Source organism: Stegostoma tigrinum, unplaced genomic scaffold (genome assembly GCF_030684315.1).
Source record: "Stegostoma tigrinum isolate sSteTig4 unplaced genomic scaffold, sSteTig4.hap1 scaffold_112, whole genome shotgun sequence".
Classification (NCBI taxonomy): Eukaryota; Metazoa; Chordata; class Chondrichthyes; order Orectolobiformes; family Stegostomatidae; genus Stegostoma; species Stegostoma tigrinum.
The window spans coordinates 122,675-143,696 of record NW_026728063.1 but is presented as its reverse complement, the minus strand read 5'-3'; the positions used below and the strand labels follow the sequence as shown (position 1 = coordinate 143,696).

General features: G+C 44.7%; 1 protein-coding gene across 8 annotated transcripts in view; it reads left to right on the top strand.

Annotated features, from left to right (window-relative positions):
* Positions 1–21,022, top strand: part of LOC132207623 (complement C5-like) — a 256,535-nt gene that overhangs the window by 113,107 nt on the left and 122,406 nt on the right. For 5 of the 8 annotated variants that reach the window (XR_009443638.1, XR_009443640.1, XR_009443637.1 and 2 more), the window contains 2 exons: positions 15,224–15,433; positions 18,203–18,364. The exons of the other annotated variants lie outside the window; for them this stretch is intronic. The gene's annotated coding sequence lies outside the window, so the exon portion shown is untranslated. The remainder of the gene's footprint in view (positions 1–15,223; positions 15,434–18,202; positions 18,365–21,022) is intronic. 8 annotated transcript variants of the gene reach the window in all.

The following is a 21,022-nucleotide window of genomic DNA, read 5'->3' as shown; positions in this document are numbered from 1 at the left end:
CCCCCTCTCTCCCTATTTATTCCAGAACCCTCACCCCATCCCCCTCTCTGATGAAGGGTCTAGGCCCAAAGCGTCAGCTTTTGTGCTCCTGAGATGCTGCTGGGCCTGCTGTGTTCATCCAGTCTCACATTTTATGATCTTGGATTCTCCAACATCTGCAGTTCCCATTATCACTTGACTTTGTGAACTGGCTGTGGTATGAGACCAACTCTAGTTGAAGAGATGCATTTCATAGGCATAGAGATATAAAGATTGCAGGAGATTTGTCTCGACATGGTCGGGGAAGAAAATCCATTGAGATAGACTTTACTACTCCTGGTGGATTAGGAAACTATAAAAATTGAGGGAAGTACCTGGAGAGGGCCACTTGAAGCTGCTAGAATGTAAAACATGGAAATACAAATCCATTGTAGGGTTGGAGCTACTGCATATGGTTTACAATGTGCATGGAATGTGCAATGTGTGGGTAAGTTTAAAAGGCAAATGATCCTTTTTGTAGTTCAAAATCTAAGTTGTCTTTCATAATAATGCTTAATCAATGGTGTTTTGGTCATCTGTTGCAGTACAGGTTTTAAAATATAAGTTTCAGTAGTGTTACTGTTTTTAACTATTAAATGGAATTCTGGCTTTCTTTTTGAATGTCATTGAGCTCAACAGTTATCATAATACAATCAAAATTTGTGTTTTCGTGGCCAAAACATGGTTACATTGTTGCTTGCAGTAGTTTGCTGTTTTCTACTTTACAGTGGTGACTACAATTCAGAAAGTATTTCATTGGCTTTGATTGCTTTGAGATGCCCTGAACTTGTGAAAAGCATTGCACTAATGCAGTTTTTCTTTAAGACTGTTCCAATTAGTCTCTCAGGATGGTTGGATGACAAAAGGTTGTTGAATACTGATTCAAGGTAGTGGAACTCTAAGTCTGGGAGTGGGAAATAATGGAATCATAACTGCCGAGATTTTTTCCCCTTTTTGCTTTCTTTCTTCTCATGGGGAAATAAAGCACCCTATCCCCTGCAGTGCCCACTCTTTCGGTCCATTTTTTAAATAGAAATTATGATTGACCTACTTTTCTAATCAAACTGTTCAGAACTGCCTAACTTTCTAATGCTAGAGATAAACAGCTGACAATGATACACAAAGTATGCTTTTCTTTTCCCATATTCAAAGTTCTTCACCTTGCTCAGATTTAAACAAGCTGGATGATCTGCAGTTCTGAATAAAGTTGCTGTGATAGGTACATTAGTATGATATAAGGCCCATAAATGCAAAATTAGTAGAGGGTTAGCGCAGAGCAGTCAAATCTCTGCAATGCCAACAGAGTGAATGAAACCTTTGAAGAGCAGGTGTGCATGCTGGAATGGATAGAGATAGAGGAAGCTGATGTACTGAAAATTTTGTCAAACATTAAGATTGACAAGTCGCCAGGCCCGGATCAGATTTGTCCTCGGCTGCTTTGGGAAGCGAGAAATGCAATTGCTTCGCCACTTGCGAAGATCTTTGCATCCTCGCTCTCCACTGGAGTCGTACCTGAGGACTGGAGAGAGGCAAATGTAATTCCTCTCTTCAAGAAAGGAAATAGGGAAATCCCCGGCAATTATAGACCGGTAAGTCTCACGTCTGTCGTCTGCAAGGTGTTAGAAAGGATTCTGAGGGATAAGATTTATGACCATCTGGAAGAGCATGGCTTGATCAAATACAGTCAACACGGCTTTGTGAGGGGTAGGTCATGCCTTACAAACCTTATCGAGTTTTTTGAGGATGTGACTAGTAAGGTTGATGAGGGTCAAGCTGTGGATGTGGTGTATATGGACTTCAGTAAGGCATTTGATAAGGTTCCCCATGGAAGGCTCATTCAGAAGGTCAGGAGGAATGGGATACAGGGGAACTTAGCTGCTTGGATACAGAATTGGCTGGCCAACAGAAGACAGCGAGTGGTAGTAGAAGGAAAATATTCTGCCTGGAAGTCAGTGGTGAGTGGGGTTCCACAGGGCTCTGTCCTTGGGCCTCTACTGTTTGTAATTTTTATTAATGACTTGGACGAGGGAATTGAAGGATGGGTCAGCAAGTTTGCAGACGACACAAAGGTCGGAGGTGTCGTTGACAGTGTAGAGGGCTGTTGTAGGCTGCAGCGGGACATTGACAGGATGCAGAGATGGGCTGAGAGGTGGCAGATGGAGTTCAACCTGGATAAATGCGAGGTGATGCATTTTGGAAGGTCGAATTTGAAAGCTGAGTACAGGATTAAGGATAGGATTCTTGGCAGCGTGGAGGAACAGAGGGATCTTGGTGTGCAGATACATAGATCCCTTAAAATGGCCACCCAAGTGGACAGGGTTGTTAAGAAAGCATATGGTGTTTTGGCTTTCATTAACAGGGGGATTGAGTTTAAGAGTCGTGAGATCTTGTTGCAGCTCTATAAAACTTTGGTTAGACCGCACTTGGAATACTGCGTCCAGTTCTGGGCGCCGTATTATAGGAAAGATGTGGATGCTTTGGAGAGGGTTCAGAGGAGGTTTACCAGGATGCTGCCTGGACTGGAGGGCTTATCTTATGAAGAGAGGTTGACTGAGCTCGGTCTCTTTTCATTGGAGAAAAGGAGGAGGAGAGGGGACCTAATTGAGGTATACAAGATAATGAGAGGCATAGATAGAGTCGATAGCCAGAGACTATTTCCCAGGGCAGAAATGGCTAGCACGAGGGGTCATAGTTTTAAGCTGGTTGGTGGAAAGTATAGAGGGGATGTCAGAGGCAGGTTCTTTACGCAGAGAGTTGTGAGAGCATGGAATGCGTTGCCAGCAGCAGTTGTGGAAGCAAGGTCATTGGGGTCATTTAAGAGACTGCTGGACATGCATATGGTCACAGAAATTTGAGGGTGCATCCATGAGGATCAATGGTCGGCACAACATTGTGGGCTGAAGGGCCTGTTCTGTGCTGTACTGTTCTATGTTCTATGTTCTATGTTCTAGAGGCATTCATGACCAGCAACAGAAGCATCCACTGGAACCCTATTTAAACACAGAGAGCAGGATTCACCTTTTTAAGAGCTGCAAAGATCCAAATGGGTGATGTGAACGAGTAAATATCATTCTTAACAATTCTCATGTGTTGGCTTTTACAGGATGTTTTAATCTTTCAGATCTGGGTCAGATTGTTTTGCAACAATGCTTGTTATGAGAGCAAATTGGCCAATTAAAGCTGAATTAATGCAAAAATGTTTACGCATTCTGAATTGATGTTTGAAATAATTCGTGTATTAAAAATGAACTGTACTCATTAGAGCGCACTCCAAACGTGAAATAATAAGCAGGAACCGTCCATTGTGCAGTGAGAGGTGCTGATTGTGGCTGCGTGTTGGAGCTTTTAAGGTTGAAAACTGCCCTTTGCTTCACCTTAATAATAAAATGTGAGGCTGGATGAACACAGCAGACCCAGCAGCATCTCAGGATGCTGCTTGGGCCTGCTGTGTTCATCCAGCCTCACATTTTATGATCTTGGATTCTCCAGCATCTGCAGTTCCCATTATCACTTTGCTTCACCTGCTGGTCTATTTTAGACATGACTGGCAGAACACTCCAAAGACATGAGCCTCTGGCATTGCCTTCAATGTTCCAAGTGTCTTTCATGGAAACCCGTGGCTCCTTCATGATTGAAAATCAGTAAGTAAGTGGTCTCTCAGTGCATGCTGGAAACAACAGACTGGCATCAGGAAATGACGACAAAAGCTTTTGGTTTGTCGCAAACTCCTAAATGGCATCCTGATATCTGTCAGGCAAGCCACCACGCTAGTCTGCATTTGTTGTATTTTCTGCAGTGAACAACATTTCCACACAAGATGGTTGACATAAGCAGTAGGAACTGCAGATGGTGGAGAATCTGAGATAACAAGGTGTAGAGCTGGATGAACACTGCAGGCCAAGCAGCATCATAGGAGCAGGAGACCTGATGTTTCGGGCCGAGGCCCTTCTTCATAAATTTCTGAAGAAGGGCCTAGGCCCAAAACGTCAGCTTCCCTGCTCCTATGATGCTGCTTGGCCTGCTGTGTTCATCCAACTCTACACCTTGTTATCTCTGGCTGAGATAGGAACAGGAACTGGACCTCAGCCTGTTACTCAAACTCTTCAAGTGCCTGAAACCACTGCACTCCTTCTAGGAGGGAGTAGCAGGGTTGTGTCTGGGCTCTTGCCTGGGGCTCACCCACTCCCATCTGTTTTCTTTCACTTTTTATTCTTTTTATTTCTGCTTTTTTTTCCTGGATTATCTTTTTGACGTGTGAGTCACCCGGATTGACATTGCAGTGAGCACGGGCCACGTGAAGACTGGTAGCTGCTTCCTGGCAGTCAGAAACCATGGCAATGGCATCAGGGACGTCCTCACGTGGGGCCAGCAGCTGCTGTGCACGCTTCAAGATGGCGGCACCGGCAAGAGAACACCTTGGGTGAAGGCAGCCAGAGCGAGGCTCTTGGCGAGGTGGTCGCCAGCAGAGCCAGGGACTCCTGGATGTGGTGGGCCTAGAGTGGGAACTCCTGGCATCATCAAGGTGGCAGTGCGGGCAGGCACCGCTGATTGCAGGCCTGGAGCAGGGACCCCTGGTTATTGGCAAGGTGGCGACGGATTGCAATCGGGAATTCCCGTATGTGGGGCGATTATGTGTTGAGCACGGGACTTGGTGACAGTGATGTGAGCCCCGTGGCAAGGCTCCTGAAGAGTGGCGACACCTATGTTGGTGGACCTGGCACAGATGGTGCAAGACGGCGCAAGAGGGCTGGCAGTGCAGATGTCTTTGGTGAGCCGGCTCAGAGTCATCCTGGAGGTAGTGGAACAAAAACTTTCTTTTTACTCTTTTTATTCTCAGACCATCCATAATGGCACTGTATTGCGGAAACAGTTGGAGCTTTTCACTGTATCTTACCGTATTATTCACTGCAAGTGACAATAAATAATTCAATACAATTCACTGCGGGCAGCTAGAGGTGGGCTTTAAATATGGGTATAGCTACCATCACTGAAAACCCACCAATTAATAATGGACCAGGAGCTGTATGAAAATCTATCATGCTAGTACAGCTATAAAATACAAGACACAAACCGTTCAGTGTTGTTTTTTTTCTTCGCCTAATGTCCATCACTTCCATTAAATTCAGCGTTCAGTATAATACTGCAATTGTGCTTTCTGTGTTTGAATTTTCATTTGGAACGTTTTTGCATTTCTCACTGAAATTTCTTCGCATGGCGCTTTCATCTTTTGGTGCTCTCTCTCTCTCTCTCTCTCTCTCTCTGAGTCTCTCCAGCAGTGTTAGCTGTTGCTTGTCCTTTGAATGCAGAAACTTGGTCATTTCTGCACAAACATGATGAAAAGGTTCTGTGTCTAAGGGGAAATCCATTGATACATCAGGATAGTTTCTGCAAGTTATTATCTCCTCCCCTCAGAAGTGAAATTTATGAGATATATTGCCTGGTAGTTCAGGGGTTCAAATCCCACAGCAGGGGACGACATATAGAGTGCTACACTGCCTGAGGTATTGTAATTAAGATGAAACATTAACCCTCTCAGCTCGATGCAAAAAATCCCACATGTAATCATGGACATTCTTCTTGCTAATCTGGCTGGGATTTATTCCCACAATAAGTATCATGAAAGCAAACAAAAAAAAACAGATTTTCTAGTCGTTGTCATGTTACTGTGTGTGTGTTCTTATGTTTATTTTTATTCAGTTGTGGGACGTGGGCCATCACTATCTGGGTCAGCATTATTGCCCGTCCCTGGTTGCCCTTGAGAAGGTGGTGGTGAGCTGCCTTCTTGAACCACTGCAATCCGCATGCTGTAGGTTGACCCACAATGCTGTTAGGGAGGGAATTCCAGGCTTTTGACCTAGCAACAGTGGAAAAAAAACAGTGATATATTTCCAAGTCAGGATGCTGAGTGGCTCGGAGGGGAACAGGCATGTGGTGGTGTTCCCATGTATTTGCTGTGCTTGTCCTAGATGGAATTGGTAGTGGATTTGGAAGGTGCTGTCTGAGAGTCTTTGGTGAATTTCTGCAGTGCATCTTGTAGATAGTACAGAGTGCTGCTACTGAGTGTCAGTAGTCGTGGGAAAGGATATGGGACCAATCAAGCATGCCGCTTTGTCCTGGAAGGTGTCAAGTTTCTTGAATGTTGGAGCTGCACCTGTCCAGGCGAGAAGGGTGTATTCCATCATATTCCTGACTTGTGTCTTGTCGACGATGCACAGGCTTTAGGGAGTCAAGAGGTAAATTATTCACCACAGTATTCCTCGCCTCTGATGTGCTCTTGTAGCCAATCTATTTGTGTGCCAAGCCTAGTTGAGTTTCTAGTCAGTGGTAACCCACAGGAGATAATGGGAACTGCAGATGCTGGAGAATCCAAGAGAATAAAGTGTGAAGCTGGATGAACACAGCAGGCCGAGCAGCATCTCGGGAGCACAAAAACTGACGTTTCAGGTGTAGACCCTTCATCAGAGAGGGGGATGGGGAGAGGGTTCGGGAATGAATAGGGGGAGAGGGGGAGGCGGACCGAAGATGGAGAGAAAAGAAGATAGGTGGAGAGGAGAGTATAGGTGGGGAGGTAGGGAGGGGATAGGTCAGTCCAGGGAAGACGGACAGGTCAAGGAGGCGGGATGAGGTAGTAGGTAGGAAATGGAGGTGCGGCTTGAGGTAGGAGGAAGGGATGGGTGAGAGCAAGAACAGGCTAGGGAAGCGGACACCGGCTGGACTGGTTTTGGGTTGCAGTGGGGGGAGGGGATGAGCTGGGCTGGTTTTGGGATGCGGTGGGGGAAGAGGAGATTTTGAAGCTGGTGAAGTCCACGTTGATTCCATTGGGCTGCAGGGTTCCCAAGCGGAATATGAGTTGCTGTTACTAGAACCTTGGGGTGGCATTATTGTGGCACTGCAGGAGGCCCAGGATGGACATGTCGTCTGAGGAACGGGAGGGGGAGTTAAATTGGTTCGCGACTGGGAGGTGCAGTTGGTATACTGTATCCATTGTACCCTGTGTGGCTTCCTCTACATTGGGGAAACCAAGCGGAGGCTTGCGGACCGCTTTGCAGAACACCTCCGCTCGGTTCACAATAAACAACTGCAACTCCCAGTCGCGAACCATTTTAACTCCCCCTCCCGTTCCTCAGACGATATGTCCATCCTGGGCCTCCTGCAATACCACAATGATACCACCCGAAGGTTGCAGGAACAGCAACTCGTATTCCGCTTGGGAACCCTGAAGCACAATGGTATCAATGTGGACTTCACCAGCTTCAAAATCTCCCCTTCCCCCACCGCATCCCAAAACCAGCCCAGTTCGTCCCCTCCCCCCACTGCATCACACAACCAGCCCAGCCTGTCTCTGCCTCCCTAACCTGTTCTTCCTCTCACCCATCCCTTCCTCCCACCTCAAGCCGCACCTCCATTTTCTGCCTCTGAACCTCATCCCACCTCCTTGACCTGTCCGTCTTCCCTGGACTGGCCTATCACCTCCCTACCTCCCCACCTATACTCTCCTCTCCACCTATATTATTTTCTCTCCATCTTCGGTCCGCCTCCCCCTCTCTCCCTATGTATTCCAGAGCCCTCTCCCCATCCCCCTCTCTGATGAAGGGTCTAGGCCCGAAACGTCAGCTTTTGTGCTCCTGAGATGCTGCTGGGCCTGCTGTGTTCATCCAGCCCCACATTTTGTTGTCTTCCTTTAGTTTGTTGTTTGATTACGAAATATACATGGTGAAAGGATTACCACATAGCACATTTTGCAGCATACCACATTAGTGGCGCCGATACGGTCATCAATGTAACGGAGGAAGAGATGGGGTTTAGGGCCAGTGTAGGTATTGAAGAGGGATCGTTCCATGTAACCTGCAAAGAGGCAGGCATAGCTTGGGCCCATGTGGATACCCTGGCCACCCACTTTGCCTGTAGGAGGTGGGAGGATTTGAAAGAGAAGTTTTAGTTTTCAAGGACCGCAACTACCCCCCACCCCCCCCGCAGTGGTCGAAAACACCCTAGACCGGGTCACCCACATTTCCCACAACTCACCCCTCACACCCGCTCCCCGTAACAACAACCAAAACAGAGTCCTCCTCGCCCTCACGTACCACCCCACCAACCTTCGGATTCAATGCATCATCGCCGACACTTCTGCCATCTGCACTCTGACCCTACCACCGAAGACATTTTTTCCCTCGCCACCCTTAGGTGACTCCCTTATGCGCTCCACACTCCCCTCCAGCACCCCGTACACGCGGCACTTTTCCCTGCAACTGCAAGAAGTGCTTCACCTGTCTCGATACCTCCCCCCTCACCCCCATCCCAGGGGCCAAGAAGAAATTTCCACATCAAGCAGATGTTCACCTGCACACCTGCTAATGTGATATACTGTATTCGCTGTTCCCATTGTAGCCGCCTCTACATCGGGGAAACCAAGCGGAGGCTTCGGGACCTTTGCAAGTCACTAATGCACGAAAGAACTGCACCTACCAGTTGCGAACCGTTTCAACTCTCCCTCCCAATCCTCAGATTATATGTCCATCCTGGGTCTCCTGCAGTGCCACCAGAAGATTGCAGGAGCAGCACCTCATATTCCGCTTGGGAACCCTGCAGCTCAGTGGTATCAATGTGGACTTCACAAGCTTCAAAATCTGCCCTCCTGCTCCCGCAACCCAAAACCAACCCACCTCTTCCATCCTGCCACCTCAAGCCCCACCCCCACCTCCTACCTACTAGCCTCTTCCCGCCCCCTTGACCTGTTCGTCCTCTCTGGACTGCCCTGTCTGCTCCCTAACTTCCCACCTGCACTCCATCCATGCTTCTTTGACCTGCCTGTCTCCTGTCCACCTATCTTTTCCTTTAACCAACTTCTATCCGCCTCCCGCTCTCTCCCTATTTATTTCAGAACCCCCTCTCCCTCCTCCATTTCTGAAGAAGTGTCTAGGCCTGAAACGTCAGCCTTCCTGTTGCTCTGATGCTGCTTGGCCGGCTGTTTTCGTCCAGCTGTACACCTTGTTACCTCAAAGAAAATCTCAGTGGCCCTGACCAGTTTTTCAATTCCTCTCACAAGGGAAGTACCAGAGGGTTGGAGAACAGAATGTGGTTTGACTTATCAAGATAAATGCAAAACTATTCAATTCCAGTGGAGGTTTGAGATGCAGTGTTGATGTTTGTTCTATGTAGTAGCCTGGCCTTAACTTGTCCTGTGGTGAGATGTAATTTGAAGGGGATGCTGTGCTTTTTTTTTCTCGTTTTGGTACGGTATGTGTTACTTGACCTTGTCAGCCTATTTTATAGAGTCATAGTCGTACAGCGTGGAAATGGGCCCTTAGGTCCAACATAATCCCAAACTAAACTAGTCCCAACTGCCTCTTCGTGGCCCATATCCCTTCAGCCTTGTCCTATTTATAAACCTCGATCAGGTCACCTTTTATCCCCTTTGCTCCAGTGAAAAAAGTTCCAGCTGACCCAACCTTCCTTTATCACTGAAACCTTCCATGCTCAGCAACAATCTGGTAAATTTCTTCTGTGCCCACTCTTGCTTAATAATATCCTTCTAAAATAGGGCAACTGTAAATTTGTACTGTAGAAATCTTCAAGACGAGAAAAACATTAAAAGCAAACAAACCAGGAAATGAAGGGATCAAATTGTAGTTCAGGAAGTGGAAAAATGGAAGTGGCTTGAGTGCAGCAGGTTCTGGACTAACGTGCACTGTAGTTCTGAAAGGGCATTTCACCGGTGTGAGTGGAAAGTTGTAGATGAAATAGTGACTTGAATCTTCAAGTACGCTCTCTCTCCAATTGATGTTGGAAACTCCTTCATGTTTCTAATGACGAATCCCAGGTTTCGCTGCTGTTGTCTAGCTGATAGCCAGCCTTCAAACTGTTTCAAAGAGGAAAAGAACAAAGAAAATTACAGCACAGGAACAGGCCCTTTGGCCCTCCAAGCATGCGCCGTTCCAGATCCTTTATGTAAACCTGTCGCCTGTTTTCCAAGGATCTGTTCCCTTTGCTCCCTGCCCATTCATGTTTCTGTCTAGATACATCTTAAATGACGCTATTGTGCCCGCCTCGAACGCCTGCGTTGACAACGCGTTTCAGGCACCCACGACTCTCTGCATAAAGAACTTTCCACTCATATGCCTTAAACTTTTCCCCTCTCACCTTGAAATTGTGACGTCTAGTAATCCCCCCACTCTGAGATGGAAAGCTTCCTGCTATCCACCCTGCCTATACCTCTCATGATTTTGTCGACATCAATCAGGTCCCCCACTTCAACCTCCGTGTTTCTCATGTAAATAATCCCAATCTACTCAACCTCTGTTCATAGCTAGTGCCCTCCATACCAGGTAACATCCTGGTGAACCTCCTCTGCACCATCTCCAAAGTATTCACGTCCTATTGGTAATGTGGCGACCAGAACTGTACGCCGTATTCCAAATGTGAATCAAAGTCCTATAAAACTGCAACATGACATGCCAACTCTTATACTTGATACCCCGTCTGATGAATGAAAGCATGCCGTATGCCTTCTTGACCACTCTATTGACCTGCGTTGCCACCGTCTGGGTGCAATGGACCTGAACACCCAGATCTCTCTGTGCATCAATTTTCCCCAGGGCTTTTCCATTTCCCGTACAGTTCGCTCTTGAATTGGATCTTCCAAAATGCATCACCTCGCATTTGCCCGGATTGAACTCCATCTGCCATTTCTCCACCTAACTCTCCAATCTGTCTATATTCTGCATTCTCCAACAGTCCCCTTCACTATCCGCTACTATCTGTTTTGCATCGGTTTTGCACAAAAGTAGATTTCTGTTCTATTTTTGCAAGTGAATTGTTTCAAATTAGTTGCTGTTCTTTGTAAATCACAATCATGAATGCACATCCAAGCAGTGGGGAGAGGGTGAGAATGGATTTGAGACGTCATGAAGTCGGAGATTTGTTATAATCCGCAAATATTGTCATTATAATTTTTAAAATTCACGAGCATGTCATTGATGTTGCTTCCTTGGGCTGCATTTGCTATCCATCCAGAATTGCTGTTGAGAAGGTTGTGGAGAATTGGCCTGTTGAATAGCTGCAATGCACGTGGTATGAATATATTAATGAACTACTGAGGACAGGAGATGAATTGCTTTTACTCAGTGGAAATGAAGGAACAGTCATACAGTTCCAGATCAGGATTCTGCTGATTTTGACAGGGAACATGCAGATTCTGGAGCTGCTGTTTAAATATTTTTGGGTGGTAGGGTTCACACAATTATCAGGTACTGTGGAAGGAGTTTGATGAATTGGTGCATTGTCTCATTGTAACTCCCCATCTCAAACAACAGTTCATTCTCGATCCATTGTTAATTGTAAATTTTCAGTTCGACCGAAAGGAAAAACAGTATTGAGGGATATGGACCAAAGGCATGATGGAGGTAGGCCACAATTAAGTTATAACCTCATTGGATGGTAGAAAGTGTTTGAAGGGTTGAATGGCTGACTTGTTTTCCTATATCCTTACGTAAGAAGGGGGATCAATCAATGGGATGATTTGACTGCATTGCTGTTGTTTATCGATAGTGTTGTCTGAGTCGCACTCGTTCAGCTGAGTGAAGAGTATTTCATTGGCACCCGGATTTGGAGTTTATCGGCAGTGGACAGATGTTGAGAAGTCTACTTGCTGTAGAATCTATTGTCTCTGATCTACGGTTCCAGTCACATTGATTAACATAGATCCAAGAACACTTCAGCAGAGGAACAGGCCCTTTGGCATGCAATGTTGTGCCAAACATGATGCCAAATTTAGCTAAAGCCTTCTGAATGTCCTTGATTCATATCCCTACATTCCTTGTATATTCATGTACGTATATAAAAGTGTCTTAAACGGCCCTATTGTATCTGCTTCCACAGCCACCCCGGCAGTGCTTTTCAGACTCCTACCACTCTCTGTATATAAGAATTGTCTCTGACATCTCCTTTGAACTTTCCCCCTCTCACCTTAAATACATGCCCCAAGTTTTAGACATTTCAAATCTGGGAGAAGGGTTACAGTCAGAATCTGTCTATGCATGTCATAAATTTGTAAACCTCTATCAAGTCTTCCCTCAACCTCTGCCACTGCAGAGAAAACAGCCTGAGTCTTTCCAGCCTCTCCTTTCTAGCTCAAGCCCTCAAATCCAGGCAACCTCTTTTGCACCGTATTCAAAACCTCCACGTCCTTCCTGTAACATGACGACCAGAATTGGATACAATTCTTCAGAGTGCAATACTTAAGGCCGAACCAAAGTGTTCTAAAGCTGGAACATGACATCCTGATTCTTGTGCTCGATTCCCGAACTAATAAAGGCAAGCATGCCATGCGTCTTCTTTGCCACTCTATCAACTTGTGTGGCCCCTTTCGGGGAGCTATGAACTGAATCCCAAGATCCCTGTGTACACAAATGCTGCTCAGGGTCCTGCCATTAACTGTATATTTTTCCTTAACATTTAATTTCCCAAAGTGGAGCACTTCACACTTAATGGATTAAAATTCACTTGCCATTTCTGCAACGGATCTGTATCCTTCTGTATCCTTTTATGACTTTCTACCCTAACTACCACTCTACCAATTATTCTATCGTCTAAAAACTTACTAACCCATCCATCTATCTTGTCACCTCAGTCATTTTATATATATACCACAACAGCAGAGGTCCCAGTACAGATCCCTGCAGAACACAATAGTCCTGGATCTGCAGCCTAAAAAGCACGTTTCCACCACCACCCTCTGCCTTCTCTGGGCAAGCCAGTTGTGAATCCAAGCAGCTAAGTGACCACGGACCCCATGGATCTTAATCTTCTGGATGATCCTACGGTGAAGCGCCTTGTTTTAAGCCTTGCTAACATCCATGTCAACAATATCCACCACTCTATCTTCAATGATCACATTAGTTACCTCCTCAAAAAATTCAATCAATTTAGTAAGACATGACCTGCCCTGCACAAAGCCATGCTGACTGTCCCTAATTGGGCCACGCTGTTCCAAATACAGATAAATACAATCCCTAAGAATTCTGTCCAATAGCTTCCCAATGAACGATGAGAGACTCTCTAGTCTATAGTTTCCTGGATTGACCCGATTTACCTTCTTGAACAGAAGAAGAACATTTAGCAACTTGCTCGTCCTCAGTACATCTCCAGTGGTTACCAAGGATACAAAGATATTGCTGAATGCCCCGACAATCTCCTCTCTCACCTCGCTCAAAATCCTTGAGTAGATACCATTGGGTCCTGAGGACTTATCCACCTTAATGCTCTTTCTTGATCTCAAAATGCTGTTATCATATGAGCATGCTCCACACAAATCCCACTATCCTCCACACCCTTCGCCTGAGTGAATAGTGATGCACAGTACTCATTTCGGATCTTGCCCATATCCTCTGCTTCCGTACACAAGTTCCCTCCTTTATCCTGAATGATCCTACTTTCTCACTATTTATCCCCTTGTTTTAGATGTATGCACAGAATGCCTTGGGATTTCCTTCAACCCTCCTTGCCAAGGTCATTTCAACGCCCTTTCTTTTTCTGCTTTTTCTAATGTCGGCCCTGTTCGATTTTAGTTTCCTAAACCTGACATATTTCTGTTTTTGTCCCTTTTGACTAACTTCACAACCTCCCCAATTATCCAAGGGTCTTTACCTCGCCATCCTTGTCCTTCCTCCTTCCTGATCCTAAACTCGTAAGCAGGCCTTTAAACAATTCCCATATGGCAAATGTGACAGCTCCCCCCAATTAACACTCCCCAGCTCCTACCTAAAATTGATATAATTTACTCTCCCCCAAGGTCCTGACTTATCCTTCTTCATAGCAATCTTAAAATTGAAGGAGTTGTGATCACTATTTCCAAAATGCTTTCCCACACTTCTCACCAGTTACCTGACTAGGACAAAGTCCAGCATGGCCCATCTTCTATCCATATACTGTGTCAAGAAACTCTCTTGGATAGACTTAATTAAATTCTTAAGCTCACGGATTCTGTGACAGTCAAAGAGAAGCAGTGAATTTTTCTAACCTCATTTCCAACACCTGGCGCATAGCCTTGCGTGGCTTGGATCGCACTTGTACATTTAAAACAAAAATGTAAGGATGATGTTCAGGTAAGGACATGGAATTTTGTGATGTGGTCATATTCTCTCTTGTTGGAGCTGATTGCTGCTTAGCACTTGTGTGGTGCAAATGTTACTTATCGTTTATCAGGCCAAGCCTGATCGTTGTGCAAGTCTCACTGTATTTTCTCATCGTTGATTTCACTGTTGGAAAAGTCATGAATTCTGCTGGACACCTGGACAATATTCAATGAACATTCATGTCTCCACTTTGGTTCAAATGAAGACATGACTTCAACCAGTGCAGGTATCCAGTGAATGCCACTGACTCAATTTTCTATTCCTCTGCTTCACACCACATTCAATCAGAAGTTGCCAGGGTGGAAAGGACAGATTGCACTTTCCTTCCTTTTCAAGCTCAGGATCTCTGATCATATTTGTGGTAAATCCTGAATGAGGTTATGAGAAGTGTGAGCCTGAAGAAAAGTAAACTGAGCCTTAGTGTGCAACTGTTTGACAGCACTGTCATCCAGATGTTGCATTACTTTGCTGATGATTGAGAATACATTGAGGCCATAATTGGTCAGCACAATTTGTCTGACTATTACATGATAGGTCATCTTTCTCTGAAATGTGAGTGTCGCAAGTGTTTAAAAATGTACTGGAAAACATTTACTGTTGGTGTGCTGACCTTGGGGCACATTGTTCCAATACAGTTTGTCGGATGCTGCCAGGTGCCATGGCATTTGCAGTATCCCGAACATTCAGTCTTGTCATTGCGTGAAATAACTTGAATTGCGTGTAAGTTAAGATCTGTGATGCCTCCTCAGGATGAGGGCAAGAAGATCATCCAGACTGATGCTCTGAATGGTTTCATCTGCCTCTTCACCTTTTGTTCGTAACATCTTGTAATAACTGCCATGTAGCCTGATGAGAAACTAAAGCTCATCTTGATTCATTTGCATTCGAAGGTACCTATTTTTCCCAAACAAAAGGACCCATCACTGAGCGGGAAGTATGGAGCATGTTATAGACATCAGTGGTGAGACAATGGTGGATCTTGACCAGAAAACCATTGTTGTGTTGGTGAAATGCAAACAAAAATCTATATGATGTAAACTTTATTCTCAGCTAATCCCTTTCTCAAATGACAGATTCTGATGTTGGTTCCTGGAAAGCCTCCATTGTTGGAGGACGAGAAGCCGTATCCAATTGAAGCAGCACAGGCTTCTGCGATGACTGTGGAAACCACTGCTTATGCCTTGCTTCAAGCATTGTCAAGGAATGATATTGACTATGCAACACCGATTGCGAGGTGGCTAACGATGCAACAGAACTATGGTGGTGGATTTCACTCGACGCAGGTAAATGCTTGAGATCACAACAACAGGCATTCAGATATTTCCATTGATCATGTTACTAACTGGTGGTTGTTGCAGTTTGCAATCAAACTGGACACTGCATTTTCATCTGCAGGTTTGGTGCATTGGCACAAATACCAGTTCTTCAATGGTGTTAATCCTTGGTTAAATTCTTACATGCACTTTGCCTGTGCATCTCTTTTCCTTTTGGCATTGTCCTTGAGCTTTTAGCTTAAATGTATGTATCTCTTCCTCTACCACCACCGCCCCCCGACCGACCCCATTATGGACCTTCTTTTTACCTCGCCTATACCCATATTAATCTAAACAATTTTTTCAGGACCTCCTTCAACCTTCTCTACTCGAAAGAAAACAAGCCAACCTTATCCAGATAAAACAGTGATGCTAGATACAATGGGAACTGCAGATGCTGGAGAATCCAAGAGAACAAAGTGTGGAGCTGGCTGAACACAACAGGCCAAGCAGCATCTCGGGAGCACAAAAGCTGATGTTTCAGGCCTAGACCTTTAATCAGAGATCGGCAACAGTGATGCTGCCTGGCCTGCAGTGTTCCCCCAGCTCCACACTGTGTGATCTCAGACTCCAGCATTAGCAGTTATTGCTAACGCAAACGTATCCAGACTCTCCCAAGAGTTAAAATGCTTCACCCCCTCAGAACATCCTGATGAATGTCCTCCACACATGCTCAAATGCAAACACCTCCTTTCTATAATGGAGAGACCAGAACTGCAGTGAGCACTTCAGCTGGGGCCTAACAAAAGTCCTGCACAGCTCTTGAGCCATATGCTTTGTGAACTGTCCCTTTAAGCTGCCATTCCATGTTCAGGAATCTGTGGACAAGCACCCCAAGATCACACCATTCCTCTGATCTTCCTAGTCTCCTGGCATTTCTTTGAATGATTCCTGGCCTTGTTAGTTTGTCCAAATTGCCTTATTGATCAGGGTTAACATTCCATCTACCGTTGACCTGCCCATTTGACCAATCTGTAACTTTGGATTCAACTTGCTGTATTTTCCTGGACCCCCCGAGCTTTACCTTCTTTGCCACGCTCCCATTTGGGACCCTGTCCAAGTCTTTGCTGAAATCTATTTTCACTACATCAACTCCCATCTGCACACTCTGTCACCTCTTTGAAAGAATCATCTAAGTTTGTGAGGCGTGACCTCCCTCTGACAAAGCTATGCTGACGGTCGCTGATCAGACCCCACTTCTTGAAATGGAAATTACGTCTGCCGTTCAGAATTTTCTCCAATATTTTCCTATCTACTGATGTGATACTCACCGGTCTGTAATACTCTGCTTTATGTTTGTCACGCATTTTGATAAGTGGAACTATGTTACCTGTTCTCCAGTCCTTTGGTACTTTTGAAAGCTCTGTATGAGGGCGAGTGGAATTTTTTCTCTCATCTCCCTGGGCATCGTGGCATACACCTCATCCAAACCTGGGATTTGTCCAATTTTAAATTCACCAAAACACCGAACATCTCCCCAGTCTCTGTTAATTCTGTCCGAGAATTGTGTGCTCCTTCTCACATGTAAAAGCTGATGTGAAATTCTCGTTTAACACCTGACATTGCCCTCCAGTTCAAACCGTTCATTTGCCTCTTCATCCCTAATGAGACCTGGTTTTCCCTGGGTTTTCTCTTTCCCTCTGAGACACTTGCAGAAGATTTTGAGATTCTCCCTCATCCTCATCTTGGTCACCAGCGTTCTGTTGCCCTGTCTTTGTTCTCTGATTTGCTGTGACGAGATGCCCCTGCACACTATACATCATCATCATCATGGTGGTTTCTCGCAGATATGGATGACACTCTCCCACTCTCAGGCTGAATTGATCGCCGGCTGCACAGACCGATGCAGCTACCGTCGGCTCTGTTGCACTCGGGGCAGAAGGCAGTCGTGGGAAGGGGTGAGGGAGGTGTTGGTGTGGCTGCATGGCTTCCGCTGCTTCCAAAAGCATGCCGCAAAGTGTTTGATGCCTTCCCAGGTGCTCTTCAGGCTTTCGGCCGTCTGAGACCGGCGATTCCCAGGTGTCTGCAGGAATGTCACACTTCGCCATTGAGGACTTGAGTTTATCACCGAGTGCTTCCTCTGCACATCTGGGTCTCGCCTGCTGTTTTGAAGCTGGGATGAGAACATGCGGGGAGTCTCGTGTCAGTCATACAGATGAAGTGTCCAGCCCATTGTAGCTGATCGAGGATGGTCAGTGCCTCAGTGCTGGGGATGTTGGCCTGGTTGACGTTAGTGCGTCCACAGGGACTCTTGTTCCCTTGATGACTGTTCTACACCTCCCTTTTCCTTTTTATCTGGTCAAAGAACAAAGAAAATTACAGCACAGGAACAGGCGCTTCGGCCCTCCAAGCCTGCGCCAGATCCTATTGAAAGTAGCGTGTTGATGCATTTGTGTAATGATTGTGTTTTGGTTGAGCCCTTACACTCAAAGCAGTGTAAGAATGTCTTTGTGCAGCAGGCAAGGTGTCATGAGATTGAGCCTTCATACACTTGCAAGATGTTGAAAATTTGCCATTATTTATTAAAACGGTGATAAATTTCCATGATCAACATTTCTGTTACACCTGAATGATTATCCCGTGGCATGTAAAATCGGAAAGATACGATAAAATGAGACTGGGTCATGCCCTAGTCTTGCCGACTTGGGTCAGCATGCAGGGAGAATGTTTGTATTTCATGTATGTGGAAGTACTGAAATATTTCCATGAATCTAAAAGTCACTTTTCCCTTCATTGAAGGACACAATCATTGCCTTGGAAGCTTCATCACGATACGACATTGCATTTCTGAAGAGGGAAGAAGAAATCAACATGCAAATTCAATTCCATGGTTTTGGAAGTCCCATTGAGAACACGATTCATTTGCGCCGGCATAATGCTCTGACCGAGAAAGAATTGTGGGTGAGTTTGTAGTTTGGAAGATCGCAGCAATTTATGCATCAACTTCTTCATCAATAATGTTCCATTGCTTTCAAACTGCATTTTCCACTCTGCAAGATAATAACTGTCAGAACAAGCAACACTATCGGTAGATGGTCTATGGGGAATGCAATGTTACAAAACCCAATCCATTCAACAACATATTTCAGATATGTCAACAAATTAAATATTCCAGCAGAGGGATAAAACAAGGAAGATGAGAATGAGGAGGCAATAGCTCTGATGACAAAAGAACACCAACTTACCTTTAACCATTTGAGCAAAAAAGCAGGCACACAAACAAATAATCGTCTAACAATGCACACGTGCAACGGAGGCTCCAGGGGGACTAAGAATGCCGAAATGTTGTCATGCGTGTTGCTGAAAGGGTGATTGAAACAGAATCTGTGGTAAATTTGAAGAAATACAGATAATACATCTCAGGATGTTCGAGAAAGAACATTATGGACTGAGGCAAATTGTATTGCCCTTTTCAGGAGTGATTCGGGTCATAATGAATTCAAATACTTTCTTCTGTGCTGAAAGCTATCGCTTAGTTGCAGCTGGATCACAATTTCTGTTCCTGGTAGTATTTCGCAAACTGTTAAAAATGAATGTCACTGCATAGAATTCCAAACATGACTCCAATCAGTAGAGAAAATATCCAAGGGGTATGATGAGTTGTATCCTCTCATGTTGAACAATGCAGCTACAGATACAATGGAGGTACTGATGATAATCTTCCAAGAATCCTTAGATTGTGGAAAATTCTCAGAGGATTGAAAGATTGTGAACATAACACCATTATTACAAAGATACTTCGACAAAATAGCAAGCCAGTATTGCCAATTTAGGTCAACCTGGGTAGATGTTCATGCCGGCAATGAAAGATGAAATAACAGGGTACTTAGTGTGCTATAACATCCTACAGAGTTAACATCCTTTTATAAAGGGGAAATAATACTTGACAAACTTGCTACAGTGCTTTGAGAAGGAAACAAACATTACTGATGAAGGACCACCAGTTGATGTAGTCCATTGAGATTTCAACAAAGCATTTGATAAGGTACAGCTCATAAGGTGTCTCAAAAGAAAAGAGCCCATGTGTTCAAGAGTAGTATGTTAGGATGGACAGAGGACTGCATCACAAATAGAAGTCGAGAAGTAGCAGCAGGATGGTAACTTAAAGTCATGTACGGCCACAGAGTGAATGCTGCGGAGGCCGTACACCTCATGTTGACTGGGTTGATTTCGGAAATGGCAGAGGGAATTGCCATGCGTAAGAATGTTGGGCAGGCTGGGACGACATTCATTGGCGTTTATAAGATTTTAAAAAATCTTATTTTTTCAACATTTAAGATTCTTAAGAGACTTGATAGTGTATATCCGTAGAGATTACTCCTATTTGTCAAAGATTTTGCGACCAGAGGCCACATTTTCAAATTGGTTGCCTATTAATTTAGGGGGAGAATTACATGTTTCAGGTTGTAGCAATCTATTGAACACTTTAGCAGAGAAGGTTTTAGAGGTAATGCCATTAATTATATGCTCGGCTGAGATGGCCAGGTTAATTTTTAAATCAAGGAACAAGACAATGAGAGAAGGGTAGTCTTTCCAGTGGAAGATACTTCAAGGATCCCCTTATTAGTAAAGAATACAGGGAGGAATTAAACACATCACTACCACACCATCAGTACCATGAGAGAAGGAGCAGTAGACAATCTAATGGAGTGAAAGCAGCTTAGACTCTTTGCCGTGATGGTTTACTTTCTAGGATTCTAAACAATGAGCTTCAGAGTCGGTGTATGCGTTGATTGTAATTTCCCAAAAAGCTTTAGATTCGAGAGAAGCATCTGAGGGCTGGAAAAATGCCGATGTGATATCCCTATTTAAAAAGGAGAGAGGCAAAAAGCAGATAACTACAACCGAACCAGCCTAACATCTATTGTTGGAAATAGGTGGCAATCAACTGTGAAGAAAATAATAGCAGGACATTTGGAAAATCAGAATCTAATCAAACAGAATCACCACAGCCTGCTGAAAGAGAAATTGTGTCTGGCTAATTTGTTTGGGTTTTTGGAGGAAGTTTTGGAAGGAGAATTAATAGAGGAAAACCAGTAAATGTGTTGTGTTTGGACTTGGAGAAAGCATTTGAGAATATACTCAAAAGTAATAAGCTGAGAGCTGAGGTTTTGAAGGTAGTATATTGCTTTGGATCAGTATGCTTTGCATGTTCTGGAAGGAGAGATCACATCTCGAATGAAATGCACCAAGTGAATATAAATTTTGGGGAACTTGGTGGCAATGCGGTAAGTCAGTGCAGAGTGTAAGAGGTGCCATTTGCTTGCTTTTTTTGCCTGATAGTTTGTAAGCATTTTTTTTGAGACAGAGTAAATTGAAGCCAGAATCAGGGACCCGGAGGGTGAATCAGGCTCATTCGTTGGTGATCGCTTCTGGTTTAAGAATCTATTATCGGTAGCTTTCAGATTGAAAGTAAATCGGAGAAATATTTACAGGCTACAAACTAAAAGACCAGAATGTTTTCAAATCAAATTAAGATCGAAGTAATTGAAATGGAGATGCCAGGCCAGATGATGATTTATACCTACATGAAGGCGGAGTGGTCAGACCCCATACTCC